Consider the following 10,021-nt stretch of genomic DNA (forward strand, 5'->3'; position numbering starts at 1 on the left):
TCCTCAAGGGACTCACCTCTTTTCAACTTGTACTGTAAAAAAGCAACCTGTTCATTAAAGCTCCCTGGTCCCAGGGCAGGAGAGCCTTGCCTAAGACTATTAAAATGCAAGATCAGGTGGCCTTGGACTCAATAAACTGCAGCTCAAGGTGCCTTGGCACAAATGTCCAGCCAAATATTTTCTACCCCCCCAAAAAGCATTTCCCCAGGACCTCCATGTGCTCCCATCCCCAAACCTCCAGCAAACAGTAAAAGAAAAATAAGAATAGGAAAAAACAAAAAAAAGAAAAATAAGAATAGAAGCCTCTTTCCACTGCATTTTTCCCAGGAAATGGGAGCCAAGCTCTGAGCCTGAGCCCTGACAAGGAATATATGCCACGAACAAGCCGTCACAAGCAAGCCCCTGAGGCCTTGGCAGCTGCCCCGTGCTCCTCCTCAGTGCCAGCCAGCCTTGGGCTCTGCCCTGGCTCCCCACTGCCTCCCTGCTCCTGGGGGGCACGGCATGAACCCTCCCTGCAGCTCCCCCAGTACCTCCAGCAGCAGAATCTTGGAGCCAGAGGCATCGCTTTTTGGAGGGAGGGATGGGAGGCACCCACCCCGCTCCCACCCAGGCAGCAGCCTGGGGAGAGGAGCAGGGAGGGGCACTGGCACCCCCAAAGCCAGGGCAGCTGCCGAGGCTTGGCAGAGCAGAGGAGGCTCCAGAGGCCTCGCAGAGGGAAGAGACAAAACCCAGGAGCATCCTGGTGGATTCCCCACAGCTGGTGCTGCTGTGTCACCCTGGATCCCTGCCGTCCCTGCAGTGCAGCCCCTCTGCTCTGTCCCCTCGGAGCAGCAGGATGAGCTGTGTGGGAGCAATGGGGGGTGGGACGGTCGGGATGGATGGAGAGCAGAGATCTCTGCAGCCAGCGCGTGGAATTTGGGGTTTATTGCAAAGGGCCTCGGTGCAGGGCCCTGCTGGAACTGCCAGCCACAGCTCAGAGCAGGACTGAGAGAAGAGAGGGGGAGAGAGGGTGAGAGGGTGAGAGAGTAAAAAAGGTAAGAGAGTAAAAGGGTAAGAGAGCGAGGTTCCTGTTACGATACAATAAATCTTCTTCTTGTTGAATATCCTAATTCTCACTGACCAATCTAGTACAAGATACAAATCCTATAGCATTTACATACAGCCTGTAAGAATCATTACATTACCATACTGTGTTACATTTTAAACCCTAAAAACTCCTCTTTGGGCCCCTTCTGCCAAGCTGTAGGGTCTGCTCTGACCCTTGGGCCTGTCTGCAAGCAGAGGGTGTTGGGATTACCTTCAGCTGGCCATGCCATTGTTTTCCTGTTGTTCAGTGACTGAGGGATCTCAAAGCTTGCTTTCATTTCAGTCTCACTTAAAGTTTCTATATTTTCAAAATCTTTTGCCAGACAATCATATTTATAAGGCTTTCCTGTTTCATCTTCCCCAACAAGGTGGGGATGTGCTCCTGGGCACTCTCCCTCCCACAGGACCCTCCCCATGAGTGCTGCTGGCCTTAGACCAAAAATCCCTCAGACACCAGGCACTGGCATCACCAGCCAGTCCAGCTTGAGCAAATCCCAATTCCCTTTGCTTCCTCCTCCTCCACTGTCCCCTCGTGCCTGGGAGCAGCTCTCCCTGCAGCCCTCCCCTTTCCATGGCCACGCCACAGGCCTGTCCTCCTTCCCCTGACCTGAGGCTCTTGGGGAGCTGGCAAAGGGCTCCACCCACCTTATCCCCCTCAATCCATCCCCCTGCGTTTCGCAGGGAGTCAGCACTGGGAGCTCCTCCTGCCCTTGCACAAGCAGCCAAACCTGGCCCCGCTCCAGGGCTCGCTTTATCCAGGCCCGGCTCCTCCCGGGCTCTGCCTGGGCGTTGGGCACCAACAAAGGCTCTCCAGAGGCACAGAGCCAGTGCTGAAAGCAGAGATTTGTGCCTGGGGCTGCAGACCTGCTCCCTTCCCGAAGGTGTTCCCCAGCACGTCCCAGCAGCCAGGCCTGCCAAGGAGGAAGGGCAGGGAAAGCCCTGCGGGCAGCGGGAGAGGGATGGCAGAGGCTGGCGTGCAGCACAGGGGCTCTGCAGGGGTTAAATCCCCGTGGGGAATGGCAGGGGGGGTGGGATGGCCCCAGCCTGTCCCATCTGTGATGCCAGAGCTGGGCAGAGCCACCACCAAGGTCTGTGCTCAGCAAAAGGGGTTTAAACTGACAGAGGGCAGGGATGGATGGGATTCTGGGGAGGAATTGTTCACTGGGAGGCCCTGGCACAGATTCCCAGAGAAGCTGTGGCTGCTCCATCCCTGGCAGTGCCCAAAGCCAGGCTGGTTGGGTTGGAGCACCCTGGGACAGTGGAAGGTGTCCCTGCCATGGCAGGGGGTGGAACAAGATGAGATTTAAGGTCCCAATTCATTCTGAGTGTCCTTTATTAGCTGAGCCTGACGGGAGCTGGAGCAAACCAAATACCCTTGGGGCACTGCCACCTCCAGGTCCTGAGGCCTCCTGAGACCTGGGGAAAACCTGTGCAGCCAGCAGCTTTCTCCTGGCTGCCCTGGGTCCTCCCCTCTGCCAAGCACCCTCAGCTCCCTGCAAACACCGTGCAGGCAGCAAAGCCAAAACAAACCAGGCTCTGCAGCTCCCCCAGGGGATTTTCCAGGCTTTGCCTAGCTGCCCTCCTCCTCTGGCTCCTCTGCACAGCTGCACCTGGCAGGGACACTCCTCAGAGAGCCAAGGACAGCTCCAAACAATTCCCAACATCCAGGCACTGCGGCCGCTGCTGGGGTCTGCTCCCTGCTGTGCCTGGAGCAGCTCTGTGCTGCTGTTGGGCTGGTTAAATGCCACTGTCCCTTCTGCAGAAAGCCTCTGTCCTTTCAGCTGACTCGTGTAAATGTGCCTTGCTGCATCCGGGGCTCTGCCTTGGCACAGGGCTGGGCTGGGGCTGCTCCCCCTCCGCAGCTCTGGGGCAGAGCCTTCCCCAGGAGATGCTGGAAACCAGCTCAGGAGAGCCTCTAGAAATCACCCTGTGTAGTTAAACAGCTGCCTTTGGAGCTGGGAGCTGACTTTGTGCTTCCTGCTCCTCCTCAGGGCCAAGAGCCGGGCTAATGAAAGTTCCCGGCCTCCCAAGGCTGCTCTGAGGCAGAAAAAGGGGAGACACAGCAGTGCTGGGGGCTCAAGAAGGGCTGAACCCTCACTCCAGCCCGGGGCAGGGCAGCAGGAGCCACGTCCAGCCCTGCAGCAGTGCCCTGTTCCCCCAGCACCTCCTGGGCCCTGGGATCCTCTGGAGACCCCACCAAAACTCCTGGGGCAGAACTGGGAATTCTGCTTTGCTGCCAAACCAAAATTGTTTGGGTTGGAAAGGACCTTCAGGAGCATCACATTCACCCCCTGCCATGGCAGGGACACCTCCCACTGTCCCAGGGTGCTCCAAGCCCTGTCCAGCCTGGCCTTGGGCACTGCCAGGGATCCAGGGCCCCCCACCCTCACAGGGAGGGATTTTCTTTCCTTGTATCCAATCTAAATCTCTCCTCTTTTATCTAAAACCATTCCCCCTTGTCCTATCACCATCTGCCCATATAAAAAGTGGATCTCTCTATTTTTTATAAACCATTTAAATACTGGAAAGTCACATTCAGGTCCCCATGGAGCCTTTTCTGAGCCCCTGTGGCACACACCAGCACAATCCTGACCCTCAGGGGTGGCAGGGTCACAGACCACCCTCCCCAACCAGCAGAGCAGGAAGCTCCCAACCTCGTGGAAATGAGAAATAAAGCAGAGACCCAGAGCTGGGACACCACGGGAGAATAGGACCTGGCACAGTGACAGTGGCACTGCCACCACCACATCCCCACCCAGAGCTGAGCTCAGCCATCCCCAGCACCCATCTTCACAAAAACCTTGTTTGGGGAAGGGAGTGAGGCCAGCAGGGGCAGGAAGAGGCAAGAAGAGCTGATCCACACCCTGGCCCCGAGCTGAGACGGGTTCCCACAGCCAAGAGAGCAGCTCTGATTTGACATCTCCTCACACACCCCCCAGCAGCAGGGCTGTCTTGCCCTGTCATGTGGGAGCATCTCTGGGGATTAGCAAGGTGCTGGGCAGGTTGTTTCCCATGTCACCCCTCCTTGCCCAGCTCTGCCCTGTGATGGTGTTCACAGGGGTCTGAGGATGAGGGGAGAGATGAGGATCTGACTCCGTGTTTCAGAAGGCTGATTTATTATTTTATGATATATGTTACATTAAAACTATACTAAAAGAATAGCAGAAAGGATTTCATCAGAAGGCTCGCTAAGAATAGAAAAAGAAGGAATGAAAGCAAAGGTTTGTGGCTCAGACTCTCTGTCCGAGCCAGCTGGGCTGTGATTGGCCATTAATTAGTAACATCCACATGAGACCAATCACAGACCCACCTGTTGCATTCCACAGCAGCAGATAACCATTGTTTACATTTTGTTCCTGAGGCCTCTCAGCTTCTCAGGAGGAAAAATCCTAAGGAAAGGATTTTCCATAAAAGATGTCTGTGACACTGCCCTCCTCCTGCTCTGCTCCAGCACATTCCCCATGGAGCTGGACCAGCATCAGGCCATGGAGAGGGGCCCTGCAGGATCATGCAGGGGAAGAGCAGAGGGCTGAGCTGCCCAGGAGGGCTCCACCAGCCCAAAACCCAGGAGGGGGGCACACATCCAGCTGCAGCACAACACCAAAGCCCTTCCCCAGCACCTGAGCCCACAGTGTTAGACACAAGCTCAGTTAAATCCAATCAAACCAGCCAGGAGAGCACTTACACCATGATCCTGAGGATCCCAATTCAGGGCCTCTTCCATGGCATCTGGAGCAGGCTTTTCAGCACAGCCATGCCAGGCATTCCCAAGGGAGGCACTGCCTGTCCTCAGCTGCACTTGGCGTGTCTGGGAGAGTCCTTGTCAGCACCAGGAAGGAACTCAGCCCTGCAATGACCTCCTGAAGAGGAACCAACCCATGGGCAACCACGCCATGACCTCCACCAGTGGCTCCTCAAATATTTTCCCACTGCCAGTGCAACCCAACCACAGCTTGATACCCCTGAGCAGCCCTACAAGAGGACAGCTGAAGCCCTCACCCAGCACAAATCCCAGTGACAAGGCAGAAAAGCCCCAGCCAAGGGCTCTCAGCCACCTCCTCCCAACACAGCCTCAAGTGGGAACCCCAAACAGTCTCAGCTTTGCCAGCACAGTGCCAGCCAAGCATCCTTGGTGTCTTCCAGAGCTCCTCATGTCCCTCAGAGGGATCCATCACTTGCCACGTCAGCGCCAGCCAGGAATTATTTCTCCCCTTCCCTGGTTTTTCTCCCCTTTTCCAGCAACCCTTCCCCACAGCCCAGCTGGAAGATTCAGCCCTGGACAAGAGATTTCATCATTGCTTCTCCTGGATTTCTCAATGCTTAATCATTTTTGCAGTCGTCTGCAGATGAGTCGAAGCCTTTGCTATGAGGAAGCAGAGGAATCTCCTCCTCCCTTCCTGCTAATCCTGCAAGGGTGGGAAAAAAATAAAAGCACATGTGACCGAGGCATTAATAAGACATCCCAAATACAAAAACAAGCTAATTAAAACCAGGCATGACCTATTCATAAAATAAGTTCCTTTCAACCTCAAGAGGAGAGGAGAAGCCTTTGAAGTCAGGCTTCATAATCCAGAGAGATCCCTGCCTCCACCAGTGACCTCACCTGGAAACTTGTTCTTGCCCAAGTGTCACTAAAGCCTTCCCAATAAAAGCTGGCTTTGGAGACAGCTTGGGATGAACAATTGGTGAAGGCAGAAGCTCGGCAGAACGAGTTCCCCAGGGTACAGAGGAGTCTCCAGGGGCTCTTTGCCAAGGTTGGGACGCCTGTGCGACTCCTCACAGGTTCCCAGCTGGGTGGGAAACCATCTCCCAGCAGGGTTTTGGGCTGCCCTGCTGCTCCCTGACAGGAAATGTGGAAGGCTGGGGTCCAGCAAAAGGAGATTTCCAGAAGAGGAGGCTCTGACATCCCCTCTGCCAGAAAGGAGAGCTGAGGGAGCAGCACTGATGCAGTGCCTCAGCTTGGGAGAACGTGGAGCAAAAACCCATCTGTAAACACAGCATCTGCAGGGAGAGGAGGCAGGAAGAGCCCAGATGACCCTGGGCTTGAGGCAGCCCCAGCAAGGACCAAAGAAACCCCTGGGACACAGCCTTGCCTAATTGCCCCGAGTTTCACCCTTCCCTCCCACACTCGTGGCCACCACAGGGATGGGGACATCGGGATGGGGACATGGGGCCAGTTTGGGAACGCCCCTGGTGTCTGCAGACACTGATCCCAGCCCACTGCTGGAAACAGCCATTGTCTGCAGGATTTGCTGTGAATGCAGCCAGATGCCAAGATAATCCCCTCATTAGCCTGGTTCCTCTTCTGCTGCATCCTGCCTGACTCAGAGACCACAGAAAGCTCAGCAGACCAAAGAAAGGGCAGCAGTGGCTGAGGGAAGGCTCAGGAAGGGCAGTTTGGGAGTGTCCATGGAGCTCCAAACACGAGGCTGAGTGGAGAAGGGCCCAGAGAGCTGCAGAGGCTCCTGTTGGAGCAGGCACTGCACAGGGCTCACCTGCAGCTTCCTCTGGGGTCAGGCAGGAGGTGACACCACAGACACCTCCTGAGCCAAAAAGGAGCTGGGAGGAAGGACATCCATCCCTTTGGGCAAAGCCTTGGAGAGGCTGGAAAACAAAGGGACCAGCCATGTCCCCATGGCTCAGCAGGACATCACCTGGTGAGGGAAGAGGGGATTGAGAAATGCCTGGGAAGAGACTGAAACCTCCAGCTACCAGTGAGCTCTTCCTTCAAATTCAGACCAGCAAGAACAAACCATCCCAGCACAAATCCTCCATCCCAGCACAGATCCTGTCCCAGCTCCCTTTCCTTTCAGATGCCAGCAGGGATCTGTGAGAGCCCCACAGATCACAGAGCCAGGGAGCACAGGCACTCATGAGCACCAGCAGGGCCCCTGAGCTCCTCCTGGCTCTTTGCTGGCAGATGTGACAGAGAGGGGAGTGACTTTCAACAGTTTACTGGATACCAGGACAAGCAGAGATTAATCCAAGTGTCACTGTCCAAACTTGCAAGCTGAACTTGTGCTCCAAAAGATGATTTCAGGAATAGTGCTGTAGGATTTTCCAACACCATGTATGACTGGGATATAAAGAATATTAGTTGTATGGAAGGATGCCATCCAGCAGGACAGAGCATGGTTTTTGTGGAGGAAATACAGGGCTCAGCTGCAGCACCAGAGTCGCCAGTGGCACCTCTGGGGGCCCTGAGGTTGTGGAAAGGGCTGCTGTGTCCCCATTACCTGCCTGTTGAACCCAAAGCCTCCTGCCCAGGGTCAGAGAGCAGCTCAGGAGGGGAGTCAGGGCTCTCCTGGAGCTGGGGATTCCCAGCAGCAGCGCTGGGCTCTGTCCCAGGCAGATCCAGCCTCTCCCTTTGCATGGAGCACTGATGGATGTGCACAGACAGCCCGGGTTTGGGCTGCTCCATCCCCCACAGCCCTCGGAGGGACAGCCAGAGGATCCCCCACAGCTCAGCCCAGGGGTTGGGGCTGCAGAAACACCGTGCAGGGAGCAATGGCACATCCAGGGACACTGGGTGAACACAGGGACAGACACTGAGCCCCTCCTGCCGCAGCCTCTGCTCTGCAAAAGCTCTTTTCTTGCTGCCAGCCACCTGCAAAAGCACATTGCTTTCAGCCCCAGCAGAGCCCAGGTCAGATCCACCTGTTCCAGCAGAGCAGGGCTGCTCCCTGAGGCAGGTTTTCTTTCTCTCCAGCTTTTCTGAGCTCTTTGCTCTTGATCTCTGTCTCGCTGTCTGCAGCCCCCCAGGGCTGTCTGTGCCAGGCTCTCTCCTGCTTGCCCTAGACCTGGTATCACAGGCTCCGGAGCTGTTTTACCTCGGATAAACTCTTCCCGTGGTTACCAGCTCGAGCAGAGGCTGCACCCAGGGAGCTGTGAATGAGGTTAAAACGAGGGGAAAACATCCCTGTGGAAAAGTGCCTGATTTCCAGGCACTCTACAGGCTTGAATATCCTGGAGCTGCTGCAAGGCTTCCTTTCCTCAGAAAACCCACGAGCCCCAAAGGAATTAATTCGTTCCCAGTTCAGTCCCTGGCTGCCCCAGGTCCTTTGGGAATGCTAGAAAGCATCACTGCCAGAGATTGGAGACAAACCCAGGCAACGCAGCCCCCAACCTCTGAGTAGATTTCACCCACAACCTCTGCTACCAGGCAGCGTTGGGAACCCTGACACACAGGCACACATCCACCAGGGCCCCTGGAAAGGACCATCACTGCTGGATCCATCTTTGAACCCATGGGATGGCACAGACAGCATCTGCCCACAAATTCCCGCTTTTTGTCCCATTGCTTCCTGGAGCATCCTATCCTGCAGTAGATGCTCTCCCCCTCTTTGGCTATACAAGGTCTGAACCAAAAATAACCTTCTGCTAGCTGGAAATAAGTCCTGGATTGGTCACAGAGTTGAAGGCAGAGCTGCTCACTGAGATTTTAGTGAAGATGGAGAGCAGGAGCACCAGGCTGGAGAGGTACACCCAGATCCTCTCCCCTCCAAACCTCTGCTGCAGACGCTCAGGAATTGTGCCAATCTGCCAGGGAGGGAGAGCCACCACTGCCCTGTGCAGGCCCCAGCCTCCTGGGATGGTCCTGGCAGGACAAGGGGACAGCAGGAATTCCCAGAGCAGAACTCAGGAGTCCCCCAGGATTCCTGGGAATGGGGACCTGTCCGAGGCCACGCTCCCCACAACAGGCTCAGGGCAGTGTACATACCCCAGGTGAGATGCAGACTGGCACAAACACCCAGGCCAGTGCCAGAAGAGCATAAATTGCCCGCCAGGAAGGAGGAGACAGAGAAAACCATGGATACTGCTGCAGCTCAACGCTGACTGCAGTCCTGGACCCTGTCTCTGCTCCTGATCCAGCCCTGCTTCATCCTCAAGGGCACATTTACACCCACAAATGGCTTCAGATACCTTTTTGGGTATGGGGACATGGTGGAGACAGCCTGGCATCTCTGCCAGCAGGAACCTGCTGCCCTCAGCCCTTCAGCTCCTGACTGGACATTTCCCACCAACTCCTTGAGCACCACAAAACCAAATGTTTGGTTTGGGTTTATTTATTTTTTTTTCTCCTGGACCCAAGGACTTTGGGGGAAAGCAAGGAATGGGTGACCTATTCAGCCATGTCCCTGTTAGGACCTGCAGAGCCTGGATTAGCAACTCGGCTCCAAAATCTCCTTTTCCCTGAGCACCTGGAGGGAGCTGAGCTGACTCCAGCCTCACCGTAGGACACTGGAGAAAAGCTGAGTTAGCAGGGCTGTGTTAATTACACCCTGCGCGGCTCCTCCCAAAGCTTTCGAGACTGTGAAATGGCCCATCTGTGCGACAGAGCTCATTGTCTTAATCACACGACACATTGGTGACATTCTGCCCGGAGCCGGCGACAGCGACCGAGCCCTCGCTGCTGGCCAAGAGCGAGGCACCGATCAGAGGAGGAGCTCAGGTGCTCCCAGGTGCCCTGCCAGCCGAACCAGCTTCGGTGCTTCCCCAGGGGATAACTCAGGAAAAGGAGGTGGAAAAAATAAGGTTGGAACTGGAGCAACAGGGCTCAAACGTCCCCGTTGTTACTAAAAGTAAAGTGTGGCCAAAGAGCCCCCATGTGGGATGAAGGATGTGTGTGTATTTAGCAAGAAAACCCTTTAGCACATAAGATTCAAGTAGCTGAATGTGATGTTCCCACAGTCCAATTCAACTGGACATTCCTGCTGGGTTTGGGATTGACTTTCTTGTCTCCAGGAGGATGAGGAGCCACACGTGGCTGTGTTTGTCACAAACCCTGTACAAGGAGAGGGACCAACAGCCAGCTTGTCAAGATCAGACAGAAATAAGAGGGGGAAAAACCAAACTTGGGACAGCCATAGTTTTTTGGAGTCACCAGGGGCATGCAGGGATGGTGGAGATGGATGTTTGACCCCACGGATCCCTC

Source organism: Camarhynchus parvulus, chromosome 14 (assembly GCF_901933205.1).
Source record: "Camarhynchus parvulus chromosome 14, STF_HiC, whole genome shotgun sequence".
NCBI classification, from domain to species: Eukaryota; Metazoa; Chordata; class Aves; order Passeriformes; family Thraupidae; genus Camarhynchus; species Camarhynchus parvulus.